This window comes from Ostrinia nubilalis, chromosome 13 (genome assembly GCF_963855985.1).
Source record: "Ostrinia nubilalis chromosome 13, ilOstNubi1.1, whole genome shotgun sequence".
In the NCBI taxonomy this organism is placed as follows: domain Eukaryota; kingdom Metazoa; phylum Arthropoda; class Insecta; order Lepidoptera; family Crambidae; genus Ostrinia; species Ostrinia nubilalis.
The window spans coordinates 4516921-4530906 of record NC_087100.1 but is presented as its reverse complement, the minus strand read 5'-3'; the positions used below and the strand labels follow the sequence as shown (position 1 = coordinate 4530906).

General features: G+C 38.3%; 1 protein-coding gene across 1 annotated transcript in view; it reads right to left on the bottom strand.

The window, feature by feature from the left end:
- LOC135077456 (protein N-terminal asparagine amidohydrolase) overlaps positions 1 to 13986 on the bottom strand; it is a 43091-nt gene that overhangs the window by 16861 nt on the left and 12244 nt on the right. The window contains exon 3 of the mRNA XM_063972005.1: positions 874 to 924. The gene's annotated coding sequence lies outside the window, so the exon portion shown is untranslated. The remainder of the gene's footprint in view (positions 1 to 873; positions 925 to 13986) is intronic.

The window sequence follows — 13986 nt, the reverse complement described above, 5'->3', positions numbered from 1 at the left end:
GCTTGGTATTGGGATCGAGCGTTTGATATGTGTCAGTTTAAGGTTAGATAGTAGTGGATCAGTATGTTGACAGCGGTAACGATTTTTAAGGAAGTTTGGAGGACGACTCGAATTAAAAAGAGAGAATAAGCTTCGTTTACCTACAGATGATATAATTTACTTACTCAAGTATTTCGTTTACAGGACGTCGACCAGCATAAAATTTTAATATGAAGCTAGGCTACCCCAGCGGTGAATAATATACCCAGGGGGTGTATTGAGACATACAGGATATCTCCTCGACTGAATGACCAATTGCAAGCGGCACTGAATTCATTCTAAAGACTAAGAAAGAAGAGCCTAAGTGTCTTTCTCCAAACTGACAATTTAAAAGGCCTACCTTACCGTTAACTGAAAAAAGCTACAATCACAAAACTTCAAGTGGATTCTGCAAAACTAACTGCACTACTCAGAATTCCCATCCAGACCGTGACAATAGATCTCCCTACCGTTATTGGGGTCAACATCGCTTTGATTCGAGTCGTCTGGTCAAGTGACATCGGTCGGGCGCGAGGTAGCCGTAATTGAATAATGGAACACCGATAATAGACTCATCGATGGATATGACATTGAATCAATCATTCGATTGACATCCGACAAATATCTCTATCGATCGAATTTCGAGAGCTTCATCAATATCAATAAAAAACCAGATAACGCTATCAAAACAATTGCATAAAGCTTTATAGATGTTAATTTCAATAAATAACTTTGAACTGTGGAAATTACGCTTTATAAAGAACTCGATAACCCCACTCGAGGAAGTAAACAATGTGTCGGTTATAAACAATGGAATATTTCTTGTAAAAGTCTGTTATTATGTAGCCAACTTACATTTAATAGGTGGAGCTGTCGATGTCAAGACCATTCAGGTCGCTGAGCCACCTGTAACAAAAACAAGGACATTATTGATGAGATTTTAATGAATGCAAAGTCTCGTAATTTGTCGATTCGAAGGCACGTGAACAAAGCAGTGTATTTGGTTAAATTCGAAGAGCTATGTTATTAACTAACCTCTTTTGAGCCCAGACAAAGTACATAGCCAAAATGTCTAATGAATAATTGCAGTATACTAAAAGACAGACACATATCTCATTGTAAGTGACACTTAACCCTTGGCATGCCTGGTAGGGTCTGTCAGACCCATACCAACGCGCGAACCGTTGTAGTTCGTTTAAATTTGAATTTTGCGCCTCACCGTTTTTAGTAGCTGGCCGTTACTAACCGCGGAATGCAGTCCGCCCGCTTCCCCAGTCCGCGGCGAGCTACGAGCGTAAAAGGAAGTGCATAAAGTGCGCGCGGGTCCCGCAGACCCCACCAGGCATACGGCGTGACTTTATTTTGTAAGTATTTATTTTTCTTTCTTCTTATGAATATTGGCATTTATCCGTTAAATAATATTAGTTTGTACATAACATTATCATATTTAATTTTTTTCAGTTTAATCATGAATAAACAACTAACAGACGAGGATATAACTAGTTTATTATTCCAAGAGTTGAATAAGGAAGACTTAGTTGCATTTGATTCAAGTGGAGAAGAGTTTGACGTTGCTCTAGAGCTGTGTTTCCCAAAGTGGGCGATAACGCCTCCTTGTGGGCGCTGCAGGGTTAAAGGGGGGCGGTAAGAGACCCAGAAAAAAAAATCGGGACGTTGTGTAGAGGCTTGGGAGGCGTCATCTACTAGGAGGACTCTTAGACACCGACTGAGCTCAACTCTTGACTACAAAAATGGAGGGCGCTAAAAAATAATTTATTCTCAAAGTGGGCAGTAGACCAAATAAGTTTGGGAACCGCTGCTCTAGAGGATGAAGAAGCTGTTTCTGAGGAGGAAGAAAATGATGCAGGCTCCACCTCTTCGGATTCTGAAATGGATGTGCCTCTGTCCATCCTTGCGACTACACACCACATTTGCAATCAAGAAAATCGAGTATTCGCCTTTCCACTGATCTTTGTAAAAGAATACCGTTAAAAAAATCAACTCCTGGAATAAAGCGCAGATGCCACGTCTGTCCCGCGAAAAAAGATCGGAAAACCCAGTACATTTGTGAGACATGTAGTAGTCACATTTGTCTTGACCACTCGATTTTTCAATGCGCAAAGTGTTGCCAAACCAAAGCCTTACAAAGTGATGAAGACTAATTATTTTGTTATTTAGATTAAGTATATAATAGAGCCTTACACTGGATTAAAGTCTGATTAAGATCTTATTACTTTTGATACTAATTATATGTTAACAAAGTTATAGTCTCGAAATGTTGCTTAAAAATGTGAGTTAAAGTTTAATTTCAAATATTTAAATAAAGTTGATTAATTTCTAAAGTGATTTTTTTTACTATCTCTTTTTTGCCCTTTAAGCATGCGTCTTGAATCATTAAATCACCTTACATAATAAAATTTATAGAAAAAAAAGCTATTTTGAAATCGGGGTCTGACAGACCCACCAGGCATAGCGTGTAACTTATGCCCACCAGGCATGCCAAGGGTTAAAACTGTATTCGATTTCACCTAACATATGGCACATGTCGGGTGACTTGTGAAACGAAATAACTTGCAAATATATTCGCTTAAGAATAGTCTACGAAAACAGAACCTAGGGTATGCCATGACATTCTGAAGATGCCAAGAAATGCTTTGCAAACTAAGATAAGGCATTTCATAGATGCCATGGGAGGCTTCATAGTGTAGATAAGATTTAGAAGTCCAGGAGTTTAAATAAAGATAGGAGGTAATTAAAGTAAATGCATTAAAAGGAATTCAACTAAAAGCTTCGGCATCGCTAATGATTTTATCATGAAATGTTGATGACTAAATCTCTATCTGTCTTATTCCTGCGATCATGTCAGCGAGAAAGTGGACTTGCCAACTCATTCTCTGGCTTGCCAGTGATAGTATGATTCACTCACGCCTACTTCGTGAAATTTAATCTAGAAGCTATAACATACGAGTAGATTTTAGATACGTATTAAGATTAAAGAAGACTGTCCATTTTCTTAGATTCCCTATTTTGAGACAGCATAAACTGGAAACTCCTCGGTCAAGTGTCAAGCATGAGGACGAAAAATAAATAAAAACGTCAAGTACGGATTCGCTATGCGACTGAGATGTGAAGATTATGCATCTAATACTATCGCGAGGCGCGATCTCGCACGATCGAAGCGACACGCCGCGGCTGTCGCGCGGTGGACGCACGACGAAAATTAAAATAATGCAGCTCTGAATTATGAGGCATGCCTCGCCCGGACAACAATATCGGGAACAGCGGTAATGCTAATTCAATAGCGTAATATCTCCGTATCTCGGCGCAGTCCCCCGCGGTCGATCCGCCCGAGATAGTCTACGATTGCGCCGATATGGTTTTGTTCGTGATTTATTTTGGTCGCTCCCATATAAGTACTGTATACGGCAACAATGGGCCGCGAGTTGGATTTACGACAGTCGATTTGGTAGCGATAAAAGATTTAACTGCGTTCAGGAAAGGGTTGTAGAGGCAGCCTATGCATTAGCACTAGAAGAGTACAAGGGTCCAGATCTGGTAACATTGGAATAAATGAATTGGGAAATAATGGCTCCCATATACGGCGTGGGATGGCGCCAACGAGTCCAGGTGAAGCCGTTGCAGTTGAATACAACGGCATAACGATAATTCAATTCACCGCTAAAGAGCATTTTAGTTTGTTTTCCGCTATCCTTATAAGCCGTAAGCACCAATAAAATACATTTGATCTCACAAACGATTTTACTGGTAGGTAAAGTGAAATGTAATAAGATTATAGGTAACTAGGTTATGTAGAAACCTGGGACAAATAATTATGTTCAAGCTACTTTTGGTGATGCGAGCAAATGAGATCATTTTGCATCATCGCAGGCTATTTACAATGTTTATCCGAGAGTCCAATAACTTATCGTTTGGCGAACATATTTAAATGGCTCAATTTATTTGATGTCATATTGCCGTTTGATATTTCGCGCATAAACATCGTAGCCTGGTCCAGTTAGATCGCACTACATACTAACGAGTGGCGCGATAAGTGGCGTAATGTACTCATATAAACTTTAATTAGATACAACGTGTATAGTGTATACGTTCATTGGGCCAATCATCTATCTCGGGATGTCTTAGGTGATCTAATGCGTAATAGCGCTACGCAAAAAGTCTGAAGAGCGCTATATTTGCAGTGCAGTGCAGTATGTGTGCCTGTGAATGACATATTTTTATACAGATAAATGCGAATACAAATACGTAGATAAAACATATAAGTGGGACAGACAGTGGCACATTAGGGTCAACAGCCTGGCATTTTATAGTTGCTGCAACAGGTGCATCTTTGCAAAATAAGAATTTTCTATCCTTCTCTCTCAACCAAAGTAGAGATACTGCATCCATTGTTATAACTAGAAATATTTTGCTACGAAGCTACATAAGGATGTATGAGAATCCCGCTATACAAAATTAGTAGTTAACTCGACACAAGACTCTTGACCTTTCAAACAAAAACTGCTGCTGCCGACACGTTGCAATTAGCCACTAGAAATACGTCGGATTTATTTCTGGCTGGCAATAAATCAAACACTATTTTTGGTCTGGTTATGCTTTGGGTCAAATTGGAGTATTAATAAAAAGTTCGTAACATTTTTACCTTTCCGTTTGAGCTCTTATATCAATGAAATGGTACGGGATTATTCCCGCTGCTGCAACTCCTGTGTAGCCAGAATCTACAGCTTGACCGCCAATAAAAACCCAACCAGTGAAGGTCAAATTTGTCCCGGAGGAAAGTTTAAGGTCTGTCATTGAACCAGCAACGAAATTACAGTGTGAAAATTAAACAAAAATAAATTGAGCTAGATCACCGATTTGACTCATTGTCATCGATTAAATTTGACCATAGATCACATCTTTATAATGTTTGATCATTACTTTCCCGGACACATTGTATAATGTAATGGTAATTACCATTTAAATAAATAAAAAGCTGTGAAAACCCTTATTCAGCAGTGAAAGTTGTTTCTCACATCATTTGAGCTAAACAGTCCATCAAATGAAGCGATTGAATCTGCGCACAAGTTTATCTGATGTCGCGCGCAATTTACGCTAATTGTGGAAACCGTAGGAAAGCTTACCTTAGTTGGTGTATTAATAGAAATGCTGTTTAGTTAGGTGACATCTTAAACTGTTGTAGCAGTTAATGCTACCTTAACTTTACTTTGTACGGGTAGTTACTTTGATTTAACGGGACTATTCCACCTTTCGTTCCCACCGCTGCAACTCCTGTGTAGCCAGGATCTACAGCTTGACTTTGTATAGATGCATTGGATGATTTTGATTTTAAGATCTAAGTCGTTTACTTTGTGCTCGACCAGCATTAGAAAGAAATACTAAATATGTGAAAACGAAAAGCTACGGTGAAAGGATATTTGTGAATCTGGATTCAAAACCATCTGTTTGCCCATCTCCTGCAATATGCGCCAACTGCTTCGAAGTCTACCTAAAATTGATGGTATTGACAAGATTTACCATATCTCTACAATTCAAAACAGCATCACTATTACGACCACTATCGGAAAAATCTAGCTTTACATCCGCGTTAATATCATCAACTCACAAATCAATCGGACACGCGAGATTCGCATGATAGTGGCCACTGACTCGCTATCGGAGGAAGCGAACTATCACGGCTATCACTATCGTTGACACTGCGACAATACACGCGATCATGAGAGAACACATCGAAATTAATTACCCGACATCACACGCTTAATTCAAAGCAATAAAGGTCAGAATCGGAGTAAAGCTTTCGCCCACCGAACACGGCTGTGTGAGATACTTGCGTTGATAGCGTAAAATCTTCAGGAAGGCACACTCTCATCTTGATACATATTTCTCTGATTCGCGTATTGTTTAGCTTGGGATAAACAAACTGTGCGTGTTATTTATCAATCGTTAGACGTGGACAATCTTTAGCACTAAGTCATGATGACATTCACATTAGCGTGATAGATGAATTGTCGGTTCCTCATCGTTGAAAATAACTATAATAACAAGCTTCCAACTGCGACTACCACCCACAAGATGGACCGAAGACCTCATAATGGTAGCGGGAAGGCACTGGATGCAGGCCGACACCAACCGGCCATTGTGGAAATCATTGGGGGAGGCCTATGTTCAGCAGTGGAAGTCCTGTGGCTTAAATGATGATGATGATGATGAACTGCGACTTCGTCCGCGCAGTTTTCTAGAAGTACTTTTACCTAGCCCACTAACTAAAGCTTTTGTGGTATTCTGATAGTGAAACTATAGCTATGTTTATAAGATCAAAGTAAAGTACTAGCAAATAATATTATAATCTAAGATGCAGTCCAGTCCGGATCGTAGACCAAGTCCCACGGTGTAGGAAGGATTGAACGCTTGTCCTCAACCTCGGAGTAAGTTACAGACCGGTCGATAGATGCTAATTAGATAAGAGCAACTGCAGTAAATAAACATTTCGCCAACAAATTGTACGACGCTACCGCACATGTGGATGCTGTTACATCACTGAGCGTTTATGTAATCGCTATCGGCGGTGAATATCTCAAGTAATTAGCGTAAATATATTGCAATGTTGATTTAATTTCATTTTAATTCTAAACATTGAAGGAAGTAATTACAAACAAGTGTTGAGCTCTACAAAAGTACCAGATAATAGGTACTTATTTTTGGCCCTGTGACAATTATGGGGCGCCTGTAAATTTCATTTTTGTTTGGGTGCTTTCTTGGCACCTTTCACATACCGAAAGCATACCTCAAATTATTGATACAATTTAGTATCGCTCACTTTTCAGGGCTTAAGACGGATTACGGTCAACCATAACTCTTTACTCTACAATCTGATAATTTTGTAAATAAATATACAAGTAAAAAGAGAGTTTACTCACCTGCCCTGATTTCAGCACGAAGATAATTCTGAATTTAATTATCGACGGGTTTGAGAATACGCGCCGTGCGCCGGCGCCGGCCGCCAACTATGCGCGCGGCGTGTGCCAAAAACACTAGTATTTGTGTTAAGTGCACTATTGCTCGTCATTACAGTATAGATTTTATCATTCTAGCCCGACCGGATAAAAATGTTAGCTCAATTACACATTTTTCTGTTTTATTTTTAGTGATAAATCTTTAACAACGATCCTATTATTGTTATAGTCTGCTGTCTACATTTGTTAAGGTATGTTATAATAATGTTTAATGGTTTGATAAATATGACGCGTGGCAGGTCACCAATGCGCTGGACTGACCAAGTGAAAGCAGCAGTAGGAGACGGCTTATGTGACTGCACCAGAAAGTCTGCCAATAGAGAGAGATGGAGGGAGATCGTGCGGAGAGTTGTATCCGCCTCTACAACCGATGTAAACAACGCCTCAACGTGACCACGACCGCTCTGCCAAGAGCGTAACGACTAAGAAGAAGAAATATGATTGTGCTATTCTGCTTTTACTTATTTTGCTTTTGGTAAATTAAAAAGGGTCGTTCCACTCAGTGGCGACTAAATGATGATGACAAAATATTATTTAAAAAATCACTCACACACGTTTAACTCATCTTGAAGTGTTAAACCTCAAGCTAGATTTTGAAAGTAAATATTTTTATTTATGGTTTCGCATAAAACAAATATCGGCCTCCATAATAATTTTATCATCATTTGCATTATGCCGCTATCTTATCAGTTTCGTGAAAGCAAACTGCATCAGATTTCCCCAAATAAAAATTTCAGGTGGATAAGATAAGCTGTTAATTCTAGGAACAATCAATATGTGACCTTTATTAACGTTGCATGTTATCATCGTATTTCAATAATATGGTTATTTATAATGCCGCTCCCAAAATACAAATTCATCGAAAAACTAATCTGTTGTCAAGATTACGTACGTCAAAATTAGTGTTTATAAATGAATGGATAAATAATTTACATAAATTCTCTCACGCCAGCGCCGGCGCAGAGAAGAAAAAAGTCATTGAGATTTGTGTCGGCTTCCGAATTCCACCGATCGACGGCGATTCGATACAAATACCTAATCGAGAAATCCGTTAATCGTTTTTTATGGTTCTCAACTTAAATAAACATTGAGTTTTAGGAATTTGACGTCAGTGCCACTGGATTAAGATGTCTTGAGAACTTTGTTTGTTAGTTTAAACGTGCCAAGCAAATGGAGGGCATTACTTAAAGAATGCAATTCAGTTCATAGAAAGTCTAGCTATAAAACGTTTCAGATGCAAACAGCCCGAGGTGCTCTACAAAAGTCATATTTATTACCTTACGTCATCGACTCACGAAAAAATAGAACATTTGCAGCATATCCAAGTGCTGTAAAGACCACACACGTTGCATTATTATACCTACAAAACTACGTCTTTTTCTAAGCGCAATCAATTCTTTTTACACTACTTTAAGTTTACAATGTAACTCGATGGCATCAAGCAACCTTTGTTCACGTTTTGATTTTCTTCAGTTTACCATAAATTCAAAACACGAATACCTATGTTTTGCATAAAGATTAATATCCATTCGCGTGGTGATGCGGTAACGGGCAGGCGACATATCGCGTCATGCGCGCGAGTTGAACCGTTCGTGTTCTCGGGTCGTAAGGGGTTGAATTGTTGGTGTTAGAGCAAGTGCACACTGCAAACGTCATAAAAGGGAATAGATCCAAAAATGTGGGACTGTTTCTTTTACATGGGGATTAGGTTTTTGTATAATTTTGGCGTCAGCATCCCATGACACACACTTAAAGATGCCGCGACAAGTGATAGCAGTCTAGCAATCAGTGTTTTTTGGTATGTTTACTCTTGCCTTCAGAAGCTCAGCTTATTGTGACATCGGCAAACACCTACTTCTAGTTGAGGCGGTTAGCTGTTCGTAACGGAAAAAATAATCGAAAAGCTTTTGTGCGAACTATGCAATGTCGAAACTTAGAGATGGCTCGGCTTCTACCATAGATTCAAGAAGATGTAATAGTTACAAGAAAAGTATGCGGTCATAAAAAAGACGTCACAGAAAAAGAAAATAGGTTCAACCAAAAGATTTCATAGAGACCATTTATAGCATATGAAACTCTGTTTCTCGTCTCCAATCGCAGATCATGATTGATCATGTACCGTAAACTTTATGTCTAGCTCCAATAACACAGACCGTGATGGAGCGAGAATAAGACAAAAATAACACGGAGAGAAAACAAAAAATAGAAACGGACATAATAACAAAAACTTTACAACAAGTTAAAATTCAATTCGCCAGTGAAGACGGAACTTGTTGGGACCGGTGAAAGCTAATGTGATTCGCATAAATAGAATTTCATATTGGACGTGTGCTGTGTCTAGACGGTAAACTCGAACTATTTATGCATATTCGAAAATGTATGTCTGGCTGTCACATCTAGAAACGTAATATGAGCATTTTATGAGACCAAGGAATTTCTGTCAAAATGTAATTCTTTGTAGGAAGATTACTTTGAGACGTACAGATTTTTGCTTCTTTTTCCGGATTGGATTTTGGCGCGGACACACGAAACATATTTTCATTAATTTATTGGCAAGTTAAATACCTACTTATCGTCGCCGACGAAATCACAATAGAATGTCAGACACACTTTATAATAATACTAGCTTTCCGCCCGCGGCTTCGCCCGCGTGGAATTTTGTCTGTCACAGAAAAACTTTATCGCGCGCGTCCCTGTTTCAAAAACCGGGATAAAAACTATCCTATGTTCTTTCCCGGGACTCAAACTATCTCTATGCCAAATTTCATCAAAATCGGTTGCGAGGTTTAAGCGGGAAAGCGTAACAGACAGACAGACAGACAGAGTTACTTTCGCATTTATAATATTATATAGTTGGGATGTTTACTTGATTTTTCCGAAAATTAGATAGGTCCTTACAGAATATGTTTACTTGATGTTTCAGAAAATTAGATAGGTCTTTACACAAACATTAAAATAACAACTTAATAATGCATTTGCAACAAAAAAAGTATTATGTTAAGAAATGATCTCACCACTAGCGTACTCTACGACAATGAAGAAACAAAAATAAGCCAAGAACAAAAAGAAAAAGTTATTGACTCTAAATATCATTAACTAATATTTTCAATGTATCGTTGTTGGTTTCTATAAATAAGAACTCAGCAATGTAAACAACCAGTCGTTCCGTGCATACTTGACGATGCCTCTTACATTTCGGTAGCCGGTAGCCAACAAACGTTGTAAAGGCAGGACTACACCGGAGGATTGCATGTGGCGCGCGTGGGAACACACGTTAGCCCAGGGTTGATCCTTTACCACCTAAAATAAAAAAGGTTGATCCATCCAGTATCCTAGCTAAGGATACTTTTACGAAATATTTTGAAAGCTACCGTTCACGATTGAAGAACTTTTTTACACCAATATTAACGTAGATCTGAACATGTAAAGTTATAATATGGCGATTTGATATACCAATACATAACCTAAACATCGATGACCAAGGTTCGTAAATTACGCTAATTTGAACCAACAACTTCAGGATTTATAGCTCAAAATAGACAGAAGGTAAACAAAACTTAAGTTACGCGAGATAAAATATCAACTTTTTCAAATGGTTCAACGATCAAAGTGAATGAATAAGGATGATCTAGATATTTTATAGAATTATAATTAAAAAAAAAAGAATTGCATCATTTAAGTAATAGACTTATGACATAATTTCTAATGGCTCTGCCAAGTGCCAACCCTACGTAATAGATAAGCCGCCACGATTGCCCGCGCAGACGATGCACGAAAGAAGTTTTGCATGAAACTGCGTCGGCAATATCAGATTGATGCTTGGGAAAACTAAGAGTCAGCAGAAAACATTCGAAAGATACATTCTGCTGGACATCGAATTGTGGACACAGAAGTTTCACGTTAAAGGATCCAAGTATTTGTATGTTACAGATTCATAACAGACTGGAACAATATTCTAAAAGGCAGAATGAATCAAATAGCCTGTTATCGCAATCTAACAAAATCTAGAGGAGCCCACAGAAATCAACACTAAAATAAATCGCAAACAAGATGTAGTTCAGATTTTTTTGTTTCTATAGACAGGATTATAATCCACACTGATTTCACATCACCATAATAAGCCAAATAATAGAACTAAAATCTCGATAAAAGCCTCTTTACAGCTCTTACTGGTGTAGCTGTAAAGCACAGAAATAACTTAACTGTATACATGAAAAACTTGACTACCTCAAACGAATCTACAATTTAGCTGAACGCGTAATTATCTTTATCCACGATATGGTTCGCGAGGACCAAAAAAACAATCTAGCACAAGTCGTAAGATGCGAGCACGCCTTGTCCGCGCCTCTGATGCGTCGAAACGCGTAGATAATTGCGCACACGTCGCATCTTGAGATGCCGCGAGATTCTAGGGCTGCGCTATCTAAGACTAAACACTTATGAATGTCAAAATCATCATCATCATCATTTCAGCCATAGGAGTACTATGATAGGACGATCGCTGCTGAATATGCCTCCCCCAATGATTTCCACAAAGGACGAATGGCAGCGGCTTGTAATCAGCGCCTCGTCGCTTAAAAATTATTAAAAAGGGTAACCCTTAGGGGCTCTTTACATGTCTCCTTATCTATTGGGCCAAATCATAGCTTTGAGATAAACATGACAAGTGCTGAGAAGAAATTCCAGAACAAACTCAGTCACCAGTTTTTGTTTAGAGCTAAATCCAAGTAAGCACATCAATATTTGCAGGCTGAACTGACCTTGCATTCTTGTCATTAATGTAAGTAGGTAATCTTGAACCCTTACCCTTTTAGACTAATATTGGTAACGTCAGCATTAGGATTTTTTATTCCGCTTAAGAGAAAGGACATCATCCACGTTTCATATATTTTTGGTCCAAAATCAAAAGTGCCGGCCAACAAAAAAAAGTGCTGTATTCTGACAGAATACGTCTGCCTTAGCATTTGTTACTATGGCACCAAAGCCGTAGCTCCACTGTGCGTCGAGTATTTGAGATCTAAAAGTCATCGACTATTCATACATTTTTTGTTCAAAATCAAAAGTGTCGGCCAATTAAAAAAAAAGTGCTGTATTCTGACAGAATACGTCCGCCTTAGCATTTGTTACTATGGCACCAAAGCTGTAGCACCACTATGCGTCGAGTATTTGAGATCTAAAATTCATCGATGATTCATACATTTTTTGTTCAAAATCAAAAGTGTCGGCCAATAAAAAAAAGTGCTGTCTTCTGACAGAATACGTCCGCCTTAGCATTTGTTACTATGGCACCAAAGCTGTAGCACCACTGTGCGTCGAGTATTTGAGATCTAAAATTCATCGACGATTCATACATTTTTTGTTCAAAATCAAAAATGTCAGCCAATTAAAAAAAACGTGCTGTATTCTGACAGAATACGTCCGCCTTAGAATTTGTTACTATGACACCAAAGCTGTAGCACCACTGTGCGTCGTAGTATTTGAGATCAAAGTCAGTCGTTTCATATATTTTTAGAACTCAAATACTACGATGCACAGTGGTGCTACAGCTTTGGTGCCATAGTAGTAAATGCTAAGGCGGACATATTCTATCCGAATACAGCACTTTTATTTTTTGGCCGGCACTTTTGATTTTGGACCAAAATGGATGATGTCCTTTATCAGAATTTACATCTGAAAAGTCCTCTGCGATATTCGTACTTGAAAGAGTGCCAAAACACATGGGAGTGGTATCCGGATACAGCGAAATTAGAAAATTTGAAACTGCAATTGCCTGTAAGAGCTAGGTTAGAAAAACTTTCGAACTCTTCAAACATTCAAAGCTAAAATTCAAAGCTGTGAAAAAAAAACTACCGATAGTTTTGAGAACTCAGAACACGTCTGAACTCTTTCTATTTGGTTTAAACAAAGGGATCTATGTTATATGACAATCGGCCAACATGAAGGCGCATGTACCATCGTACACCCCTATCCCGCTAGATCCCGCAAGGCGTGCCTCGCGAGGCGTAGAGAATCGCCTCTAAAACAGAACAGAGATGCTAATGATAAACCCTGGATGCTAAAGAGAAAGGCTGCACCCATCGATGTGCAGATACACAAAGCGTGTCAAAACAGCTAAAGGTTATAAACGTAGTTACGACACACACAATAATTAAAGCATGTGGTTAATCCGTTCTCAGATTGAATCTCTTGTACCGGTTATATCCTGCATTTTGTTCCTAAATGTTTTGTAGGATATTATTGATTTTATCTGTCTCATATTCATCAATATGGAAGTCGGTTAAAAAAAAGAAGATTTGAGAGATGCACATCACATCATTAAAAATCCGCTAATTACCAAAAATCACCAATTTTCACATTATTTTGTTTGTCTCTAATCTGAAAGAGAAAAGAGGTCTGTAAAATGACGAAAAAATATGCGGTACTTAATAAATAAACATTAGAAATAGGTATTATAATAACATCTGATGTTGATGGACTTACCTACTTCCTTCAGTGTGGTAACGTACAAAGTACAGAATAATAACGTCGTATGCGTTACATACGACGAAAGATATTTCATAAATAGAAATTCATTTCGTAACAAACGATATGGAAGTAATAACTTTACATTATCTGCATCATAAAATTGTGGATGTTAATGTGAAACACAAGTAAATAGATCGTAATGTTAACTAGCTGATGGACTTACGCAACCGGAACGGTCGTCTTGTTAAATATTGTAATATTTCACTTCATATCATGAATCAAATGTACCATTTTTGTTATCAAATGGGCCTACTCCAGTTTTGACTCATAAATTATAAAACGTCAAGAAATATGTACCGAAGTTGGAAGTCCATGGAGTTTAATTATCTCTAAGTTAATAGTCACAGTTACATACGATAGGCTTCAGCAAAAATTGAGATCAACTTGTGGTCATTTATAAACTTAATGGTAA